The sequence below is a fragment of the Octopus sinensis genome, linkage group LG11 (assembly GCF_006345805.1).
Source record: "Octopus sinensis linkage group LG11, ASM634580v1, whole genome shotgun sequence".
Lineage (NCBI taxonomy): Eukaryota > Metazoa > Mollusca > Cephalopoda > Octopoda > Octopodidae > Octopus > Octopus sinensis.
This window is the reverse complement of record NC_043007.1, coordinates 20,637,722-20,645,221: the sequence shown is the minus strand read 5'-3', so window position 1 is coordinate 20,645,221 and position 7,500 is coordinate 20,637,722. Positions and strand designations below refer to the sequence as shown.

The window sequence follows — 7,500 nt, the reverse complement described above, 5'->3', positions numbered from 1 at the left end:
GATCGCGGTTTTGATTTCCAGACCGGGCGTTGTGTGCGTTTTTTATTGAGTGAAAACACCTAAAAGCTGCACGAGGCTCCGGCAGGGGGTGGTAGCGACCCCTGTTGTACTCTTTCACCACAACTTTCTCTCACTCTCTCTTCCTGTTTCTGGAGTAACGCTGCGATGGACCGGCGTCCCGTTCAGCTGAGGGGAACACATATGCCACAGAAACCAGGAAACCGGGCCCACGAGTCTGGCTAGGCTTGAAAAGGGCAACGTTTATCATGCTGTTGTTGTCTGTGACATTGCTGTTGTTGTTAAATAGAACTTCCAGCTTTGCTTTCGGCATCAATAAAATGTAGTGGTAGCAATCAAAGTGCTTCGAAGCGATCAATACAGATCACATGCCATGTTTGCTATGTTTCAGTTTAGTTAGAGATCATATTGTTCACTCCATCATGCAATAGTTCATCATGTGCTGTGAAATACACTGCATATGTCCCGATATTCAGTCTGTTTGTATTTGTTGAAAAAAGCCTCAGAATATTCACAGCAAAGACAATCGCTACGAACACACTGAGTACAAAATAGTTTCCTTTCTCTACGACTGACGAGAAAGTAGTTCAATCTAAGCAATCAGAATTCAGGCTTAGCATTGTCGTTTCAAACATAATTGCTGGAGAAACAATGCACCTGTCTATTTACCTATCATTTTATCTATCTACCTGTCTTATCTATCTATCACATGTTTGTCTGTCTGTCTCTCTCTCTCTGTACAGATATAATGTGTGTGTATATGAGTGTGTGTGTGTGTATCTGTTTGCATGTATACAGATACTTTTTTACTCTTTTACTTGTTAGAGTCATTTGACTGCAGCCATGTTCATTGATATTTCTCCATTTTCTGTCGTCTTTAAATTTTGATTCTTAATAAACCCATGTTTATCCTTATTTTTACCTATAATTCATGAGCATAATATGCTTGCATGGGTATGCCCATGGTTATACATAGGTAATATACCGGTACTGTAATGGATGCTTCTATCCCTTAGATGGTTATTTTAACCTCTAACTCAGCTAACCTATATATATATATATTATATATATATTCTTGTATGTTATATATTTTAATAATTACTGGTAACCTTATATATTATATATGTAAAGCATAATATGTTATACATGTATGTATATTGTTGTAATTATCATTTTAGTATATAAATAAATAAATTGACATAATATAATGTCTAAAAGTTGATGAATGCCACCTATTGATCCCCTTCATTTTCTTATAGCTCTCTCTCTCTCTCTCCTCTCTCTCTCTCTCTCTCTCTCTCTCTATATATATATATATATATATATATATATATATATATATATATATATATATATATATATATATATATATATCTTAGATAATGAAAGAATGCCAATTTTGTAAGTAGATCAAATAAATAAAACCAGTAATCCTTTCCAGAAATACAAATATTCACAGACCAGATGCCACAGGTTTTATTTTACCTTTAAGTGGTTAAGTGACAACCCCCTTGACCACCACCTTTGACAGATTAATTGTTGATATCATCTTCTCCCCAAAGAAATATAGTAATTTTGGTACTTTTTTTCCAAGTAGGTTAACTGAAACAAGAAATGTCTTCTGCAAAGACAAAAACAAAATTCCTGCAGTAGGATATTGGCCACAGATCGTTAAACCTTAAAATGAGACAATTTGGCAAAGCTGTGTGGGCTCTGATTATTTGGCACGGCTGAGTGAACATTCGGTCTGTTTTTCAAACAGTAAGTTTTTGGTGTTGAAGGCAAACAAATATGCCTGCATGCACACATAGATGCACATGCACACATACATATATACACAATCATATATGCACATACATGTGTGCATGAAGGATTATACACAGACAGAAAGAGTGAGAGGGAGAGAGAGAGAGAGAGATTATGATCCATTCGTTGAACACAACTGATACGAATGCGTTTCATCTCTTTATACCCAGAAATATGCTCACACACACAGATAAATAGATAGATAGACAGACAGACAGATGATAGATAGATAGATAGATAGATAGATAGATAATAGATAGATAGACAGACAGACAGATGATAGATAGATAGATAGATAGATAGATAAATAGATAGATAGACAGACAGACAGATGATAGATAGATACATAGATAGATACATAGATAGATACATAGATAGATACATAGATAGATAGATAGATATCAAGACAGAAGACAGACAGACAGACAGATAGATAGCTAATAGATAGATAGATAGATAGATAGATAGATAGATAGATAGATTGATAGATAGATAGACAGACAGAAGACAGACAGACAGACAAAGAGATAGCTAAATAGATAGATAGATAGATAGATAGATAGATAGATAGATAGATAGATAGACAGACAGACAGACAGACAGACAGACAGACAGACAGACAGATAGTGAGAAAGAGAGAGAGAGAGAGAGACATTAAATCAAGAGAAACACTAAAACGTCTGATGTCAAAATAAGTCAGGGAATGAATGAGTGATGCCAAAAGAGGCAGCACCAAAATGACTGTACCAAAATGTCTCATATCCATAAAGCCTTAAAGTCCAATAACTTATCCATTTCACCATTTCACCTGTAAATATAATATAGGTTATTTATACAAAACACCATACAGCAAATAAAGATGCAAGTTTTGTTGTTGTTTTTTTCTTGTTTTTGGTTGGGTTTTTTTTCATCTCAAGCCCTAGGACTTATAAACCCAGTTACCTAGTTTCTGTGGCATGTAAGTGACAGAGATTACAACATAACCCCTAAATGAGATGTTGATCTGTTGCGGGGTTCAAGGTCAGTAACTTTTTAAAAGGAGGAGGAACAATTACATCAGACCCAGCATTCAGCTGGTACTTTGTTTTATCAACACCGAAAGGCTGAAAGGCGAAGTTGACCTCAGCAGGATTTGAACCCAGAATGTAAAGAGTCAGAAGAAATACTGCTAAGCATTTTGCCCGATTCTGCCAGTTCACTGCATTAAAGATACAAATAAAGGTTCTTAATCTTGTCAGGAAGATGTTTTTTCGTTCAAATACCAAATTAATGAAAGTGTATAATTAGCAACTGAGCTATTATGATTTTGGATTTTCTTAATCTTCCTTCAAAACCAGTGCATCTAGGGTTTGTAATCTTTGATTTGGCTCAGTTATGGGCAAACTGTGGCCTGCAACACTCTCTGAGTGGCACGCCAACGAAAAATTACCTTGTGACCAACCTGATTATTGGCCACATGTCATGTGGCCTGCTTCTCGACAAAGGTAACCCATACCTATTTCTTTACTGCCCACAAGGGGCTACACACAGAGGGGACAAACAAGGACAGACAAATGGATTAAGTCGATTATATCGACCCCAGTGCGTAACTGGTCCTTAATTTATCGACCCCGAAGGGATGAAAGGCAAAGTCGACGTCGGCCGAATTTGAACTCAGAACGTAGCGGCAGACGAAATACGGCAAAGCATTTCGCCCGGTGTGCTAATGTTTCTGCCAGGATTTAGGAGTAGATATTTTAAAGACAGTGTGTTACAATACAAAAAGTGATGATGCTTTGACATAAAAAAGGAGAGAGAGAGCACACGATGCACAATATGTTATGCGTATATAAACATGCTTAATAAATATAAATAGTACATAACCACACTCCATCACAACAACACACACCATTAGAATACAACCACGGGAAGAATATGTCATCAAAGAGCAACACGATGTTTATATATAAGAGAAATAGTCCAGAAAGATTCCAAAATGGTTTTCTTCAAAATTAAAGTATTTCAACAGTTTCATACATATTTAGGGAGGTTTGTGAATTTTCTTCTCTAGCTAAAAGCTGTAAAACATCTTAAGAAAAATTTCATCTTGTAAATGAATATGTGAGGGGACAGGTGGGGGGCACAGTCGATCATATTGTTTAATGAGCCAAAGAAAGCTCATATAACCTAACTTACATGAGTGTGTGCATGTGTAGGTGTGTGAGTGTATGTGTGAGTGTGTGTGTATATATTCATATATATATATATATATATATATATATATATATATATATATATATATATATATATATATGTATATATATATATATTATATATATATATATAATATATATATATATATATATGTCTATGTGTGTATATATATATATATATATTTAATTTTTGGATTTGGTTTGCAAGATTCTTTATATGAGTTCGTGTGTTGAAGCATATTCTGTTGTGTCTGGGGAGAGTCATTTTCTTTTTTGTGCCTTATAATGTAACACACTCACTGTAAAATTTCCACTTATTTCTTATTTTTATTTTCCTAAAATTTTCGTTGCGTCTTGCAACCTTTTCAATAGTCTTGACTCTTGACTAAGCTATATCACTACCACCAAGTCAAGACTATTGAAAAGGTTGCAAGGCGCAACAAAAATTTTAGGAAAATGAAAATAAGAAATAAGTGGAAATTTTACCAGTGAGGCACAAAAAGAAAACAACTCTCTCCAGACACAACAGTATATATATATATATATATATATATATATATATATATATATGATATTGTTACGATTATGCAAAAGTGCACAAGTCCAAAGCATTTTTTTATTTTCAGAAAACGAAAAAATAGTTTCACCATTCCATTTCTTTTTACATTAGAGATAGTTTAATTGAAAAAAAAGTGCGGTCTGTGAAATCTTTGATAATTTGCATAATGGGGAAAATGTATTCATTTGGAGCTTTCAGCATCTGTCAATGTATTTATTGTAAAAGACTGATGAGATGAGCTGTGAGATAGTATAATGTTTCTACAACTGTTATGTAATTATTATGGCACCTTGTTGAAACATGTGTACGTTCTATGAAGTATTGAATCCCACACCTGTTTTATGTATATTATTATTATCATTTCTATTATTTGTCTCATATTTTGCACACAAGTCTACCCTGAGGTTGATGCCTTGCATGATAATACACTGGATACTGGAGATGAGTGTAGAACCCATTACTGAGCCCAATTTCTGGTTATAAGTCATGCTTCACATTGCCTTTTTTCGATACATACATATTTCTATATGTTTGTATAAGAAATGAGTTAACTGCAAAGTAATACTTTTTTTTTGTAGAATCAAACAATTAAATACAGTATGGGTTATTAGTTATACATACAACGAGCTACAGCACAGTTTCTTTCTACCAAATTCCACTCACAAGTTGTTAGTCAACCCATTACTATGGGACTATGGCAGAAGACAAAACATGATAAGCACTAATCTGAGATAAAGAAGAGAAACAGGTCTACTGACCATGCTCATAAGGGTTAATACTACTATAATATATACAGATGTGTGTATATATATATATAGATATATAATATATATATTATATATATTATATATATATATATATATATAATAGATATATATGATTATAACATATATATTATACATACATATATATATGTGTGTGCGGTTGTGTGTCAAGGACCTATATATATATATTCATAATTATATTACATATGTATACTCATATATATATATGCGTGCATTCATATGTATAAACAATACATATATATATAAATAAATGTGTATATGTCTATATATATTGTGGTGTATGCATGTGTGTGCATATCTTTATATATCTATGTATGTAGGTGGATGTATGTATGGATGTATATGTATGTAGGATGACTGTATATTATACACAACATGCGAACACATACACACAATAATATAAACAAAAATTGATTCACAACTTATTTCTTTCTCCCTATATATGTGTGTGTGTGTGTGTGTGTGTATATATATAACAAGCCATCTATGTATCATATCTAATGTATACACAACTGTCTATATTCATCCATCTTTTCATTTAATACACGTTTTCCACGTTCATGAGTGGAGGCCAGGGTTTTTAGGTGGATACCTTTCCTGTCTCTAACATGCCCTGTAAGAGGTGACATTTCCATTATGGTGGAGATTTTGAAGTCATAGAGTGACTGATCCTAATGTGGACTTTCAGCTTCACTAGATTTCTGCCACCTACACACATACAGTGTCTCTGGGGTGTTTGTGTGTAGTGTCCATAATTAAATATATACACACAGATATATGTACAGAAATACATGCATACAAAAATATATATATATAGATATATATATATATATATATAATAGTGTGTGTGTGTGTGTGTTGGAGTTGTGTGGGCGTGTAGATAGATAGATACATACATACACAGATATGTTTTTGGATACATTCTTTACACAAGCAGCAACAACTATATTATACACGCACAAACACATATATATATATATACATATATATATATACATACATATATATATGTGTGTGCGTGTGGTGTGTCAAGGACCTCTATAATATATATTCATAATTCATCTACATATGTATACTCATATATATATATGCGTGCATTCATATGTAAATACATATACATATATATATAAATACATGTGTATATGTCTATATATATGTGTGTGTATGCATGTGTGTGCATATCTTTATATATATATGTATGTATGTATGTATGTATGTATGTATGTATGTATGTATGAATGACTGTATATATATACACACACATGCGAACACATACACACATATGAATATAAATAAACATTGATTCACACTTATTTCTTTCTCCCTATATATGTGTGTGTGTGTGTGTGTATATATATAACATAGCCATCTATGTATCATATCTAATGTATACACAATGTCTATATTCATCCATCTTTTCATTTAATACACATTTTTCCACGTTGCCATGAGTGGAGGCAGGGTTTTTAGGTTGGATACCTTTCCTGTCTCTAACATGCCCTGTAAGAGGTGACATTTCCATTATGGTGGAGATTTTGAAGTCATAGAGTGACTGATCCTAATTGTGGACTTTCAGCTTCACTAGATTTCTGCCACCTACACACATACAGTGTCTCTGTGTGTTTGTGTGTATGTGTCCATAATTAAATATATACACACAGATATATGTACAGACATACATGCATACAAACATATATATATATATATATATATATATATATATATAATATTGTGTGTGTGTGTGTGTTTGAGTGTGTGTGTGCGTGTAGATAGATAGATACATACATACACAGATATGTTTTTGTATACATTCATTTACACAAGCACATACATATATATACACGCACACACACATATATATATATACACACACACACATATATATATATATATATAGAGAGAGAGAGAGAGAGATGTTCATGTGTTTGTGTGTGATTTATATTCATATTGCGCATGTATATGCATATGTGTGTATATATTTAAATACATATATATGCATATATATATATACATATATATATGCACACACATACATATACATACGTATATATGTGTGTATATATATACATATAGATGTGTGTGTGTAAATGTATGTAGTATGTATGTAGTTTAATATAAAATATTTATATATTTTATATAT

At 32.7% G+C, this 7,500-nt stretch overlaps 1 protein-coding gene across 5 annotated transcripts in view; it reads right to left on the bottom strand.

Annotated features, from left to right (window-relative positions):
- The window catches only part of LOC115217268 (mucin-17-like), a 127,489-nt gene that overhangs the window by 71,403 nt on the left and 48,586 nt on the right, over window positions 1–7,500 (bottom strand). The window lies entirely within an intron of this gene.